A 16,076-nucleotide genomic window follows, 5' to 3' on the forward strand; every position below is an offset into this window, starting at 1 on the left:
TGCTGACGCATGGCCAGAAGCCAGAAAACGTGCAGTCCTTCTTCATGTACTTGGAACTGAGGGACAAAGACTATTTTACTGTCTACCGGAGTCAGGTACGACTCTTGCTACTGCCGTAGCAGCACTGAGAGACATTTCTTTCCTAAAGTTAATGTGGTTGCGGAACGCCATAAATTTCGCCTGAGAGCGCAGCGACCAGGTGAATCCATAAACCAGTTCTTAGCTTCTCTGAGAGAGTTAACAACTTTCTGTCTGTTTGGTGACATGGAGGAACAAATGATTCGTGACCAACTGATTGAACACGCAGCACATGCACGAGTAAGAGAATGACTTTTACTAGAAGCCGATCTCACACTTGATAAAGCTACCACGATGGCTCTGCAGATTGAGTCCGGGCTACGCAACTCGGGACTTTTCTCCGAGGACATTAACAGCCCTACGACAGCTGCTGCGTCGGTCAGAGCCATTTTGAAACAGCCAGTACACTACCGCCGTAAATAAAAACCCACGGACAAATGCCCCGATGGCTGCTCATTGTAACGCGACTCGCCGCGCTTGTAACAGATGTGGATCTACTAACCATCTTGCATACAAACCATCTTGTCCTGCCGTCAAAACAGCTTGCAATTCATGTGGAAAAGTGGGACATTTTTCAAAGGTGTGCAGGTCTGCGCAAAAGGATGTGCGTGAGATTGTGATAAATGAAGTAATTGTGCTTCATATGTCTGATACTGTGCAAGATAAAATCGTGTGTACGGTGCAAGTGGAAGCAAACATGACATTAAGCTAACTGTAGATATAGGGTCTTGTGTTTCTATTATACCAGAGAGCATTTACCAATCTCTTTTCCCTACATGTAGCCTTTCTTAGCCAAAACTGAATCTTTTCACGTATTCCAGAGTGAAAATACCTGTTAAACGGTGTTTGCAGGCAAATGTTACCTACAATGGGCATTCAACTTCAGGCTCATTTGTTGTGGTTAAGTCTGGCACTGCTCTACTTGGACTGGACTTGTTTGCTGCATTACACATGAGCATTGATGGCACTAAGGTGGTTACAGCTACTGGCTCTGGTAACATTCCAAAATCACAGAGCATAGTTACAATGACACATGTTCAACAAAATGCCCCAGATGTTCATGCACAAGAGACTGGGTGCGCAAAGGGATTCATACAAAAAATTCAAATCAAACCAGATGTGGTGCCCGTGCAACAAAAATTGAGACAACTTCCATTCTCTGTCAGGCTTGCTGTGTCTGACAAACTTAAGGACTTACAGGAAAAGGGCATAATAGAGCGCACTGATGCATCTCCATGGGTCTCACCTATAGTTGTTACTAAGAGAGAGGATGGAGGGAAACTGCGTACGTGCGTTGATCTTAGAGAGCCTAACAAAGCCATTATCAGTGATTGTCATCCCTTACCTCACAAAGATGAGATCTTCTCTGAGCTGAGAGGTGCTAAAGTTTTCTTCACAATTGATTTGGCTTGTGCTTACCATCAGCTGTTGCTGCATCCAGACAGCCGTGGTATAATGTAACTGCATTTATCACACATGATGGTCTTTTCCGTTTCTGCCGAGTTCCCTTCGGCCTTGCATCTGCTCCTAGCGCATTTCAGAGAATAATGAATACTATATTTGCAGGACTTCCTGGTGTACAAGCATATCTTGATGATGTCATCTGTTACGGAACTACTCAAGAAAGTCATGATGCCAACCTGAAGAGGGTGTTGCATGCTCTGAACGAGGCTGGATTGCAACTGAACATGCAGAAATGTAAGTTCAGTCAGACTTCACTAGGTTTCCTAGGCCAGAAAGGGTCAAAGCGGTAGCCAAGGCTCCAGCCCCATATGATATATCTTCTTTGTGATCTTTCCTACCTTTGGGGTCATCACTTTGTGCTACGTGCAAATAATCAGGCTCTTACAACATTGCTTACATCTAAAGGCACTGGTTGTGCTGGACTGAGAATTGCTAGGTGGTCAGCACGATTGCTTTGCTATACATACGATATGGCATACCGTCCTGGAAAGCTGAAAGTGACAGCAGACTGTCTTTCCAGACTTATTCTGCTTGCCACTAGTGAAACTAATATGGAACCAGATGTTGTAGCTACCGTTTACCATGAATCACTACATGCCATTTCTTTATCTGATTTCACTGCTTCTTGTGAAAGTTGCCCAGAACTGACTCAGCTACATCAGCAGATAAAAAAAGGCTGGCCAAAATGCAGAAAAAATGTTGCAAATGAACTGACGTTTTATTTTCTGATCTGAGATGAACTTGCAGTTGATAATGCACTAATTATGAGAGGTACAGAACACTTGGCTGTGCCTACATCACTACGTTTCAAGGTGGTTGACCTTGCACATGAAGGACACCAAGGAATAGTGTACACTAAACAGAAGCTGCATGAACTGTATTGGCCGCAAATGGACAAAGATGTGCAGTCCAAAATTTCGTCATGTGTACCGTGTCAGTACAGTGTACAGCTACACTACCTCCCGTCGAATGGCCATGGGAAAAAGTGGCTATTGATATAACCGGGCCCTATAAGAATGTTTCATGGGATTGTCGTTTTGCCATTACACTCACAGACTATTACAGTAAATAGCCGGAAGTGGCATTTGCATCTAATGTTACAAAAGGAGTGATCATTCGTTTCTTAAAAACAGTTTTCAGTCGTGAAGGTAACCAAACCTGTCTTGTTCCTGACAGTCATCATCATCATTTTCAGATTACCACCGCTGTATCCATCCAAAGCGGGTCACGGGGAGCCGGAGCCTATCTCGGCGGCATAGGGCGAGAGGCGGGGGACACTCCGGGCGCGACGCCAGTGCACCGCGGAGCCACACACAAGGACATACAACCATGCACACACACACTCAGTCCTACGGGCAATTTGGAACGGCCAATCAACCTGAAGCGCATGCTTTTTGGAGGTGGGAGGAGGCCGGAGAACCTGGAGAGAACCCATGCAGACATGGGGAGAGCATGCGAACTCCGCACAGAGCAGGCCTCGTACCCGGGTCCGCCTTGTTGTGAGGCGACAGCGCTAACCACTGCGCCACCGTGCCGCCCTTGTTTCTGACAATGAATGCCAATTAATTTCCCACAAATTTGCAGAATTTTGAGAGATTAAACATGTGCGCTCCAGTGTAAACTATCCAAGAGCGAATGGAGCGATAGATAGATTTAATAGGGTATTGAAAGAATGCCTACTGACAGCTGACAGAATGCATAAACTATGGAAAGAAGCTGTAACGGAGTTCTTGCAGATTTATCGTGCAACTCCTCATGCTACTACAGGAACTACTCCATTTGAGTTACTGAGGAACAGAAAGATGTGTAATAAACTAAATCTCCTTCCCATCTCACTCAAATGTGCACAACACAACCGAGTTACATAGATTGTGAAACAGAACCAACTAAGGAGTAAGAAATACACAGACCAAAAGAGGAGCAAAAGTACCTACTTTCAAAGTGAACGACACGGTCCATGTCCATCGTCTTGAACATGTACACAAGGGATCATCGAGGTTTACAGAACCAATGACTGTAATTAAAAAAATAAATAAATCTGACCTAGTATATACTGTATCTGTGAAGTGATGGAAGACAATGGAATGCGTCAAAGCTGACACGCTTCCCAAAAGGCGCATTAGCATGTACTACGGAAAATACGGACATGCGCTTCGATGAATTCAAGGTTCCGGAGAATACAGAGAATCTGAGGGAATCTGAACCAGTTTCTAGATTAACACAGATTAACACATCACAGTGGTTAGCAGATTTAGTTACAGGAAAGTAAAATAAAATACTGATGACTTGAAATTAATTATTTTGTTCTGTTTATACAAGTGTAATACTTGAATGATAAAGTACATTATTGTTTACCCCGTTATGTTGATACAAAGTAATTGCTTCAAGAAAAGGGGAAATGTGTCCTGTTAAAATGAGTTACAATGATTGACCGACTGTGGGCGCTGTGATTAAGTTGATTAAGGAGAATAAGAGAGAGAAAAAAGAAGAAAAAAATAAAGAGTAAGCACATTGTCTATACCAATGTCTCTCGGCTGCTTATTTTACATTTCAGCTCCATAGAATACCACAAAAGGGACGAGCACCATTGAGTCCATTTGGTTAATAGTATCTCAGCAACGATGGACAACCACTTTGACCACTTGTGTATCCAGCATAAAAACACAAAACAATTAAACCGATTGAGCAGATAATCATAATTAGAATGTAGCATCAGTCACACTTCTTGGTATTTTTCATTAAGAAATGTTGAAAGAGCAGATATGACAAATCTCAGTAATACGTGTTTCTGTGTAATCATCAAAAGATGCTCCTACATTACTTGCTGGTTAACATCCTTCACAAGTTTGTCTAAAGTAACAAAAGAACCCCTTAAACGTAATGTTAGCTACAAAATGAACACATTGTCTTAGTTTCTGGTGGCTTGGGAAATCACAAAGAAATGACGGAGCCCTAAATGTGATCACAAAAGCAGAGTTCCACTTTCACCAGCTATTTATGTATATTTCAGAGACTTGAAATATCAGCATGCTTTGAGCAGTGTTAGCAACACTGTCCCCTAAATCACTTCAAATGTTGGTAATGGAACAAAAATGAACAATGGCGCACCAGTGATATGAGGCAATTAAATACATTTTCATTATCCTATGCATAAAGAAGAACAACATTTCAAGGTCCCAAGAGATTGTCTGCAAAATATCCGCAGTTATCAAAGTAAGAAAATTTGTTGCAATTTTTCTGGTAAAGGTTTTTTCACAATCTTTAATGACCTTAGAATAAACTCACACATTTAATTTTCATATGAGCACTCAGGGAAAGAATTAACACCAGAATTACTGTATGTATCAACAAAATTTTGGGGGACAGAAACTTTACAAGCTAAATGGCTTCATGATGTTCATGATCTTGAAAATGTGATGAAAGGGTGATGTCTGTAGAAATAACATGTTTCCCCAAAAATAAACTACATATAAATATGACTAATGTAATTTTTCAGAATTTGACTATTGCATCTTCTTCTTTTCCTTTTAGCTTTTCCCTTCAGGGGTCGCCACAGCAAATCAGTTGCCTCCATCTAACCCTGTCTTCTGCTTCTTCTTCTCTCACACCAACTACCTTCATGTCCTCTTTCACTACATCCATAAACCTCCTCTTTGGTCTTCCTCTAGGCCTCCTGCCTGGCAGTTCAAAACTCAGCATCCTTCTACCAATATATTCACTATCTCTCCTCTGGACATGTCCAAACCATCTCAGTCTGGCCTCTCTGACTTTATCTCCAAAACCTCTAACATGTGCTGTCCCTTTGACGTATTTATTCCTATCTATCCTGGTCACTCCCAAAGAGAACCTCAGCATCCAGCTCTGTCTCCTGTCTTTTTTTTCAGTGACACTGTCTCTAGACCAGTGGTTCTTAACCTGGGTTCGATCGAACCCTAGCGTTTGGTGAGTCGGTCTCAGGGGTTCGGCGGAGATGGAGGTCAAGACGAAACACCCAACACGATGTGTCAGGTGTTTTTGCCTTGAAGGTGTGCCTTATAATCCAGTTCACCTTATAGTCTTATGTCTTAAATTTGAAAAAAGAAGGGTTCAGTGAGTGAGCATATGAAACCGGCAGGGTTCGGTACCTCCAACAAGGTTAAGAACCAGTGCTCTAGACCAAACAACATCGCTGGTCTCACCACAGTTTTGTACACCTTTCCTTTCATTTTAGCTGAAACTCTTCTATCACACATCACACCTGATACTTTCCTCCACCAGTTCCATCCTGCCTGTACACGCTTCTTCATCTCTTTTCCACACTCTCCATTGCTCTGGACTGTTGACCCTAAGTACTTAAAATCCTCCACCTTCTTGATCTCTTCTCCCTGTAACCTCACTCTTCCACTTGGGTCCCTCTCATTCACACACATGTACTCTGTCTTACTGCGGCTAACCTTCATTCCTCTCCTTTCCAGGACAAACCTCCACCTCTCTAGCTTCTCCTCCACCTGTTCCCTGCTCTCACTGCAGATCACAATGTCATCTACAAACATCATAGTCCATGGAGAGTCCTGTCTAACCTCGTCTGTCAGCCTGTCCATCACCATAGCGAACAAGAAGGGGCTCAGAGCTGATCCCTGATGCAGTCCCACCTCCACTTTGAACTCCTCTGTCACACCTACAGCACACCTCACCACTGTCTTACAGTCCTCACACATGTCCTGCACCTCTCTAACATACTTTTTTGCCAGTCCAGACTTCCTCATACAATTGCAATCAAACAAAAATCAAACCATTTAAAAGAAATCTGACCTATTGGAAAAAGCTTGCCAAACCTAGATACTGTAGCTGTATGAGTAGATGTTCAAGCAAGAAAACACTTAAACTGTCAATATGACAACTTTGATCATTATATTTATTTTTAGTGGCAGTGATATTTGTTGTGGTTAATTTTTCTGTTGTATGAAAACTAAACTATATTTTGGTACATGATATTTTCAAACCATTTCTGTAAAGTTAAAATCTTTATTTTGGTTAGGCCCATTCGGGCCAAATTCAAATAGAAATAATTTGGTTTTCTATAAAAGTAATAGTAAAACTCCAGGTGATGCTTATTTGCATTCTGTTTACAAGAGACAAATATATTCTATTTATTCAGTTAAATTTGTAAACTAGATTGGTGGGGGGAACATTACACACACACACACACACACGCATACAGTACTGAGTTTTCCAGCTGTACTTGGAGCACTGGCACCATGTTGAGTACGGACAATGGGAAATCAAAATAAGCCTTACTAATATGATACAGCCTATGATTATCCAGCATTGATTAGGCTAGACTTGGAAGCTCGTGACCACTTTTCCTGGACGAAAACAAGCTTGAAATTTTCCATATGTTGAAGATTCACTCATATGAACACCAAGTGTTTTGTGTACTGCAGTTTCTTTTATGTAGGCCTGCTGGATTATTTTCTGTGCAGGTCAGAAGTGTTTAATGATAGAGTCAAGGAAAGAAAACAATAAAAGGGCTTCTATAGAAACCGAGACACCTAAGTTAGGAATTTTCATTTATTTTCTAAACAGACATATCTGATGGCAAAACTGCAGCAAAGTGGATGATACAAATACACAAAGTGAGATGGTACAAGTCAGGCACCAAGCCAGTTTTATATAGAAAAGTGGTATTTGGCAACCAAATAGAAGTGTTATTAGTTCCCACATGGGGAACACGTGAAGCTAATTCTATACTCATGAGCTTATCAGTTATATCTCACCTTTCATGACATTCCTGCTAATTCTCTTCGCTTGGGTTGATTGCCAAAGCACAAAACTGTTTTGTTTTTTTCACACAGACTATCATTAGTTAAAAGCTACAAGACACTTAGAAAACAGCTCTATGGTTTTCCATCACCTTCAGCACAAAGCTGTCCTCCAATAAGTGTTATTGGATCAGTGCTTTTTTAGCATTTGAGAAAATGAAAAATATAAATGGAAAAAGAATCTGAATTCATCTCATTCTCCGGATTCACAGCATGTCCAGCATAGTCCATGCATCTTCATTCTCCTACGATTAAAGGAAATCTTTCTTTTCTAATCTTTCTAACAAATCAAGCCATCAACCAACAATGTCATGGGTGAAAACATATCACAATGTTGGATTTGTTCAACTTTCATTCGAGACATTACAAACTGATCTCACTGAATATTATTGTAAATATCAATCACTGAAACTTAAATCTGAATCCTGTAATGTCAGAGGCTCACATCAATATTCTGTAATACTCTAATTTAGAAAATGCAGATGAGAACAATGGGAAATTATCTGCCAGTCACAAAGGCAAATGCTTGTAACAGTGCAAATATCTTGAAAAAATAAAAAATTTTAGTCTTTGCAAATTGGAATCTCTTGAAATAAGTGACAGAAAACTGATTTCAGATTGTTGTAGCTTTTTAAAACTTCTTTCATCATTGTTCTTTTTTCAATATTGGTGAAAAGATCAAAAAAATATTTAATAACATGCTTTTTCAACCAACCTTTGTCTTAAAACAATTAAAAAAGTGGGGGTGCTGTCTAAAATAGAAACAGAACATTATGATATTTAACTGAAAATAGCATGGGAACATATCAAACGATGAAGATGTGAAATTAAATTTTTCTTAGAAAACAATATGAACAATATCAAGAAGTTCACAAAATGTTTTGCAGTTTTTCAAAAGTAGAAACTGTCCTCCCAAGACAAGCAACATCAATCAAGTCCCCAAAAACTATCCTGAGCAATTACCAAGACAGCCATATAACAGCAGAGTGATTATGACAGGAAATCAGCTAACATGAGAAAAGTGATCATATTTACATTTGTTGAGCTTCCACTCTGTTGATGTTACCTTTTTTGAGCACGATCGATAAATCCATAAAGTTAATTATCTATTCTTTTGTTTGTTCCTGTGATGACAAAGCTCTTTCTAACCATGATAAAGTACTTGTATTGACCAAAACAATGATCCTACCTGAAATATGACCAAATGGTTTTAGCTTATAGGCAGAACTGCCGTCATAAAGCAGATTTATTTTTCGACAGTGATTTCTAACGGTCATGAAAGACACAGCCAAATTATGTCATCCTGCTGATATGCGCAGGAAAAACTTCTGTACACATACTGTATGCTGTTCTATGAGGCTTGAACAACATATATGTTTTATTGTTCAACTCGTGCACACACACACACACACACACACACACACACACACACACACACACACACACACGCACACACATACTGTATATAGAAGATGTGAACAAGAAGCTCAGTGGTTCTGTACACATCTTCAGCATACATCCAGGGACACCTGCAAACATTGTATTATTAGCTGAAATTGATTTCCCCAGAGCAGAAATTACACGGCGCTCCTCATCTTGTTTGGTTGGTTCTGTTGAATTTTAACTCTAGTTGACATCTTTCATCTCCTGTGTCCCTGGTCTCATATCAAGCTCCAGTGGGCTAGATTGACAGAGAGACACTGAGATATTGCATCTTTGTGTGTGTTTGCGGTTGATCATGTGATTCTCATGGATATGTGTGCTCTACAAAAAAACGAAAGAATCTATAAAATGAGGATAGTTACAAATTTACAAAAGAAATCTTCAAATAAGTTTGTTCCTGTCTAAAAAAAAAGAAGAAAATAACTGTTTCCAGATTAAGAGTTTTAATCTACAGAACAATGTGCAGTGTAGTTAGATAATATTGGTTGTAAATTCTGTATAACATTTCTTTCCTTAAATGAAGACGGATTTTGTTTCACTTCAAACTGACATGTAAACTGTTTTACTGAATGAGAAGCCGACATTTTGCTTGAATACAGACGAACGTCCTTCACAACTAGCTTTTGAAAGAAATCATGGTTTCCAAATTTGTTCCATTGGTGAAATTCTGCCTTCAAGAATAGAAGTTGTTTGGTTTGCTTGGATTGTTTGGCTTACTTGCTTACAATTTTAAGTTCATACAAACAAAGGGAACAAATATTACACACACCAGAGCGCAACTACATGTCTGTCAATATGTGTGTGTGTGTTTTTGTGTTGTGAGAGGCTGACAACTATTAACATAAAGAAGTCTCAGGGTCAGATCATTACAAATGCTGTTAAGTCGAGGGGCAAGAAGAGCGTGTCAGTGTGTGTCTGTGAGAGACAGAGAGATGGCAGAGAGTCTAAAGGGAGTGACTTGGTGAAAGGAGGGCAAAAGGAAGATGGAGCACTTGGAAGTCGAGGGTTGGAGGGGGGAAGAGATTGACAGAGGAGGTGAGGGTATAAGTGGGGTCAGGTCACGACCCAATGCTGTTAATAGACATGGAACTGATGTTTGAAAAGGTGACGACCGGAGCTGCTGGCAAGAAGCCTGGGTTATCGGTCGATAAATGTATTTCATTGCTTTTGGGGTTAAGGTCTAAGGGCTGGGTGGAAGAAGGCTGAACTCTTAAGAATGTTAATTATATCTTTGTTTATTAAGCTATTCGTCATATTAATAATAGTTAAGACACTATGCTGTGATTGTCAGGTTTGTGAGATGTCAGTCTAGTGGTATAGTGGAGTGCATGTGGCGAATTTTGTGTTGAAACACATGTAAGTTAAATCATACACGTTATACAAACATGATTTAAAGGCACCATTTAGCAATTTAAACTAAAGGGTGCCATTTAGTTTAAATTTAGCAATTTAAACTAAATGGATTGAACACACATGAACCAGGGAGGTGGTCTGGACTCCCTTCCTGTTGATAGTGTACACTTGTACAATTTTGTGTTCTGTGTTATTTTCTCTTTTAAAATAATTTCCCTTAGCAGGCACGTTTAAGAATTTAGTCAGAGTGATCATAGACCTAAGAACTTATCATTTATTCTTAGAATTATTTATTAACTATTTCTAATGTTTCAAAGTCCACTCTTAAATTTTGTGGTCAACCTGCATACCTTTTGTTTTTAATTCTTCACTAGCAAGGTGAAATAATTTCAACTTATACAAAGGATCTTACAGCTCACATTGTGAAATGCAGGGTGAATTTCCATGTAAAATCCATATGACTGTTGGCCATTAGTAACTTAACACCTCCTCATTCAGGTTACACTCCCTTAAAGGATAACCTGTACAAATTTGCTTTGCACTCAGATCTTTAGGAAGTGGCTAAACTATATTTTTAAATACCAAAGCGACAAAGAAAACCCAAACAAACACTGCGTACAATCTGAATTTCTTACAGAAACATGAAAATACTGCATACTGCTCCGTTCCACCCTTTCGACCTATTTGAAGAAGCTTTCCTAGGACTACCGACATGCTGTCTGCCATTCATGATTAGTTTTGTGTACACTACAAATTACTTCTTTTTAACTTACTCCTTTGACACTGATGGTGCTCTGGAAGTTCAAGTTTGGCATTGAGTGGGAGTTTTATGGCAGGACTGGACACTAGAGCTGATTTAAAACAGTGACTGTGAGTGACTGTATCGATCTCTTTTAGGCTCTCTGGGTACACCTCAGACAAACTGAAGCCATTTACTGCTGTACCCTGCCCTGGGCGATGGCTGTAAAGAGGCTTTTGTAGGATTTAAAGACATTGAGGCCTGTCAGTCACTGTTTTAACAGCATGGTTGTCTTTTGCTCAAAGAGGGATGGTTGTTAGCAGGTAATGTTGGGCTTCAAGATCTGGGATTACCATATTGGCAGTTGTCAATCCTTTTGGAGTGCAAGATTGGTTAAATAGTTGGGAACAGATTAACCAAGGCCAGATATCAAGTTGAGGAACACATGGAGTAAACATGTTTCTTGTGCTCTTGTTGGCAATCTGTAGTTGGAATCATTTCGAATATTAATTGTAACTAGCTTCATGATATGTAACTTTTTTGAAGATATTCCTAACAAATTAAAGCCACATTTGCAGCAGTTTCGGGCACTGTTTTCATTTTGTTGCCTAATGAAGAACAATCACAAATTTAAAACAATATTTCATCATATAGACTCTCTAATCGTTGCTTTATCTAAATAGTCTCTCAGGCTTTGGGGCAGAGGTGGACTACTGCAACCACTGACCCCAAAGTTCTTGGTGACCCTTTAAGCCCATCACAATATGTAAAAACACACGTACGAACACACATTTGCAGACAAGTGGTAACACAAACCCTGCGGTCTCCAAACTGTTCTGTCAGCCCGTTGAACACAGGAAGCAATCTATTGATCCAGGAGGAGAAGGGATGCAGTGACACCGGAAAGACGGAGGAGGAGAGACAGCCAAAATGGAGAGAAATTTAGATGGTAAATAAGAGTGCAAACAGCTACACATTCACTAACTTCCTGAAGGAGAGGTGGATGGATAAAGAGACAGAAGTCAACAAAATAGATTGCATTAGACATGAGCAGAGGGGGAGGGGCTAACATACAAGAAAAGAACGAGAAATTGATGTATGGATGTTTACAGTGGATGGGTAGAATTTCATCCACACTATATTAAGGTAAACATCCAGAAGAATCTGCTGGTATAAAAATCTTTGTTCCCTTTGGCCGGATACAGGAGCCGATCACATGCCCATTTCCTTGGTACAATCTACTGGTAAAAATAGACAGTTCCAGCCCTGTGCCTGTCTCACATGGCATATCTCCTTTCTTATATCCATACATTTGTCTACCATGATATTTTATTTTACCGTCCTCTTATTTTTCCTCACATCCACCTTTCTTGTCTTTCTCTTCTTTGACATTTTCTATTTTTAATATTCAAACCCACATTCAGCCTCTCCTATGACACACTCACAGATCGATTCTGCCAACTTAAAAGCATTTTAAGGTTGTCAGAAAGTTAGATGAGTAAAGTAAATTGTATGAGGAAAAAATAAAGGTTAGGGCCCAATATTCTTAATGTGACCCACCCACTGTGGTGGTAGTCTCAAAGTAAATTTACTTTATCAGACTTCTATGATTTTACAACAAAACATGAAATGATAACTGCATAACAGTAATATATTGTAACCAATCCTAGTACTGTATATTCAGTGTGGAAGTATATGAGTTTTAATGATGATGCTTCAATATTAAAGGAGCATATCACTGTTGAAGTCTATATGGAATAAGTTTTAAAATCTTAAACCAACTTTGAGACCCAGCTGCCCACTAAAGGTCATACTGTAGAAAAGTTTAGTTGCACAAATTTGCATATTTTCTGGTCAATATTGGATCCTTTCAGCTCTTCAGCTGTTTACTCACAATCACAGCATATAACCAAGCTGTAGTCTGTTTCCATGTCTGTTTTTGCTGTGACCAAACATGTTCTGCAGCTCTGATTAGATGTGTGTTTGTGCAACTGTGTCCAGAGGAATTTTGGTCTATGCCCCCTGGAAATGGCAAATGAGCTGACAGGTTCTGATGATGCCAAGTGAGTTTAAAGAGAGAGGGAATGAAATAGACAGGGAGGGAAATGGTGATTTAGACAAAGAAGGAGTTAAACAAAATATGGATGTGGAATTCATTTCAAAGACATAATGGCTACATAGATACTAGCTTGATTTATTGTATTAGGCTGATCCATTTTTGTTCTTAAATAAAGGAAAGCTCAGTGTAAAATACACACTGACACATGAAAACACACCAAAAAGCTCTTGCAGTTTCAGATCAAAAATGCACATTTACACATGAGGGACACCAATAAAATATTTATTTCATTTTTAAAAAAATCTCTGTCTTCTGTCTGAATAAAATTAAATTCTTGTTCACCAACCCTTTTAAAAAAATTCACAGAGCAGCCTCTTGAGTAAAGATCATGGTCCCATAAACCTTATTACTCCAATGCACTTAATTTTCTGTTCAGACTACCTCTTTGAATATGACATGATGTATAGCAACTGTGTTTTACATCCCTGAAGTAGACAGAGATATAAAATATATCAATGTGCAATTACTGTCTTTAGCTGCAGGGTTTACTAGAGCACATAACATTACAGATGGAGACACATTAAAAATGAGGTATGTTAACGTCTGCCACAAAACAAATGACGGTAAAACTGGCACTTGGTAACAAATCAGTTAAACAACAACAATACATCAGAATGTACAGTGAAAATAAAAAGAACACATAAAATAAACATTAAAGTATATTTGCTGAATCAAAGCCATATTATAACTGCACTGTTATTGCTCCCAGTGTTAAGGTTTTTTTTTTCCACTTTTTAGTTTGAACATCTTTAGAACATAGCTAGAAAATCTAAATGCCTTTTACAATGATCATGAGATGTACAATTATGTGCAAAACAAATGAAGGGACTTAACCATGAATTCAGTAACATGACGGTTTAAAAGTCTGTAATATACAGTATAGCACTGAACTGTGTTCTGTTTGTCTGTGCAGAGGGACCTAAACCCCCAACTTGAAAAATAAACATTGCCTGTAATATTCGACTCGAGGAAATGCAAAGAAATACAGGACCAAATTTAACCAAAAGCCCTCCATCCTCTGTAACTGCTCTGTACATTTGGAATTTGCTTTAAGTGTCCCACAAAAAACAAAACACCATGAAGTATTGTGACACAGTATATGGTTATGATATATGTCCTGCACTTCTATGGAAAAAAAAAATCCAGAATGAAATGTAAACAGAACACAAACATACGTTACATAAAAATCTGCATCCGCTTATCTTTCCTCTCCTTTCACTTTGACTCCTATCATTAATTAGTTTAGGGCAGTTACATTTTTGTTCTAATGTTTTTGTTTTTATACTTTTTGTTGCAAAAACTATTTTGATGTCATTTGTTTTCTGGTGCCTAACGGCACTTCAGTAGATCAGTTACTTGTTTTCTCTATGACAACATTTTTTATTTTAATGTGAATCTTTTGATTAATTTTTTTTTAAATTAATTTGACAAATCAAGAAGTTTTTTTTTTTTTTTACAGTTCCTTATTCTCATTTAAATTCAAAATGTGAAAACGTCAACTACTAGCATAACTGTAGTGATTCATGGAACTCTTAGAAACCACTTCAGCAATACAGAAGTTAACACTGAAGCTAATGTAGGTGTCAGTATAGAGAGTAAGACAAAGTTCAGTTTTTACACTTACAATGCCACAATCCTGTCAATGAACACTTGATTACATCAAATTCACACAACTCCTTTATTTCATTAATGGCTGCAGTGGGTTTTTTTCCCCAGATTAAATATGCTAAGTTTGGCAGTTGAGGGGTTGACTTAATACCAGCACAGTCTATGAAGAAAATATCTCTCATCAGCAAAAGGATTTTTCTGTTTAACCCTGTAGCCTCTCAATAAATATTCTCCATGTGTCTGCCCTGACCTCAATCTTGGTCAGCACACCATCTCTATCTCTGTGTGTGTATGTGTGTGTGTGTGTGGGGGGGGGGGGTGCGTGCGTGCATGTGTGTGTGAGTGTGTGTGTGTGTGTGTGTCTGTGTGTGTATGTTTGTGTGTGTGCGTGCATGCGTGCGTGTGTGTGTGTTGGGGGAAAGAGAGAAAGAGAGAGCGAGAGAGAGAGAGAATGTCCGTGTGCGGCACTGGAATAAAGAGTCATCATACATGTATGTGAAAATCTGCACATATGGTGGACTGAACATTATGTAGTAAAATTCTGCCCCCGGTGTAGTGGAGGTGATATGTGATGCACTTAAAGGCTTGAAATGTGCATGTTATTATAAATTTATGTGTGCTTTTGTGAATACAAGCATACATCTGGCTCCATAATGTAATTGAAATGTACAACATCAAATTATTTAATGCCAGCGTAGGAACAACAGGGACGGACTGGACAAAATAAATTACTATTTGACATCTTTATGGTTGTTGAATGCAGGGTAAGTTATTAAAACTTCTTTGTGCAGTCAATTTGTGATAGTGTGAACATGTGTAATATTATGGACAGATCACTGAGTCCATCTTTCAGAGGGAAACAGTAGGTGGAGGGCAACTAGTGATTAATTAAACAAAGACACTTTTGGTCTTCTGTGTGTCCTTGGTGGACATCTTAAACACCTTGATATGCAAAACATCCCTCTGAAGTTAACAGAGAGGAAAGGGAAAGGAAAATCTGTATGAAGTGTTATTTGTGGATGAACAGAATGTTTTGACAGGTGTGGTGAATACCTGCAAAACTAATTTAATAGTCTGGGAGGTCTGGGAACACAGTGCCTTCCAGTGAGAGAGTGTGTGCTGGTGATACTAATCTGTACTTTTCCTTTTTAGCATTTTTTGAAAAGACACTGTCACGTTGGAACAAAATCAGTACTTTTTTCTATTCAAAACCACTTTTTTCTTTCCAAGTACACAAAATAACCTTCAAAACTCAATTTAACGAGACTTCGTCACAAAGTCTTGAATTGGTTGAATTCAAGACTTTGTGATGATGTGAGGAGGGAGGCATGGGTGTACTTGGGCAGCATGTAGGTTAATGGCTGTCTCTGTCCCTCTGATCTGAATAATTCATCCAATGGGAAGCTTTTATGTGTCTCTGAAGGCTGTCTCTGATTGGTTGATCAGGTTGCTGCATCCCATAGCTCAACTC

The 16,076-nt window shown here is 39.0% G+C and overlaps 1 protein-coding gene across 3 annotated transcripts in view; it reads right to left on the bottom strand.

The window, feature by feature from the left end:
- Positions 1 to 16,076, bottom strand: part of ntrk2a (neurotrophic tyrosine kinase, receptor, type 2a) — a 79,574-nt gene that overhangs the window by 26,204 nt on the left and 37,294 nt on the right. The window lies entirely within an intron of this gene.

Source organism: Antennarius striatus, chromosome 3, assembly GCF_040054535.1.
Source record: "Antennarius striatus isolate MH-2024 chromosome 3, ASM4005453v1, whole genome shotgun sequence".
Taxonomy (NCBI): domain Eukaryota; kingdom Metazoa; phylum Chordata; class Actinopteri; order Lophiiformes; family Antennariidae; genus Antennarius; species Antennarius striatus.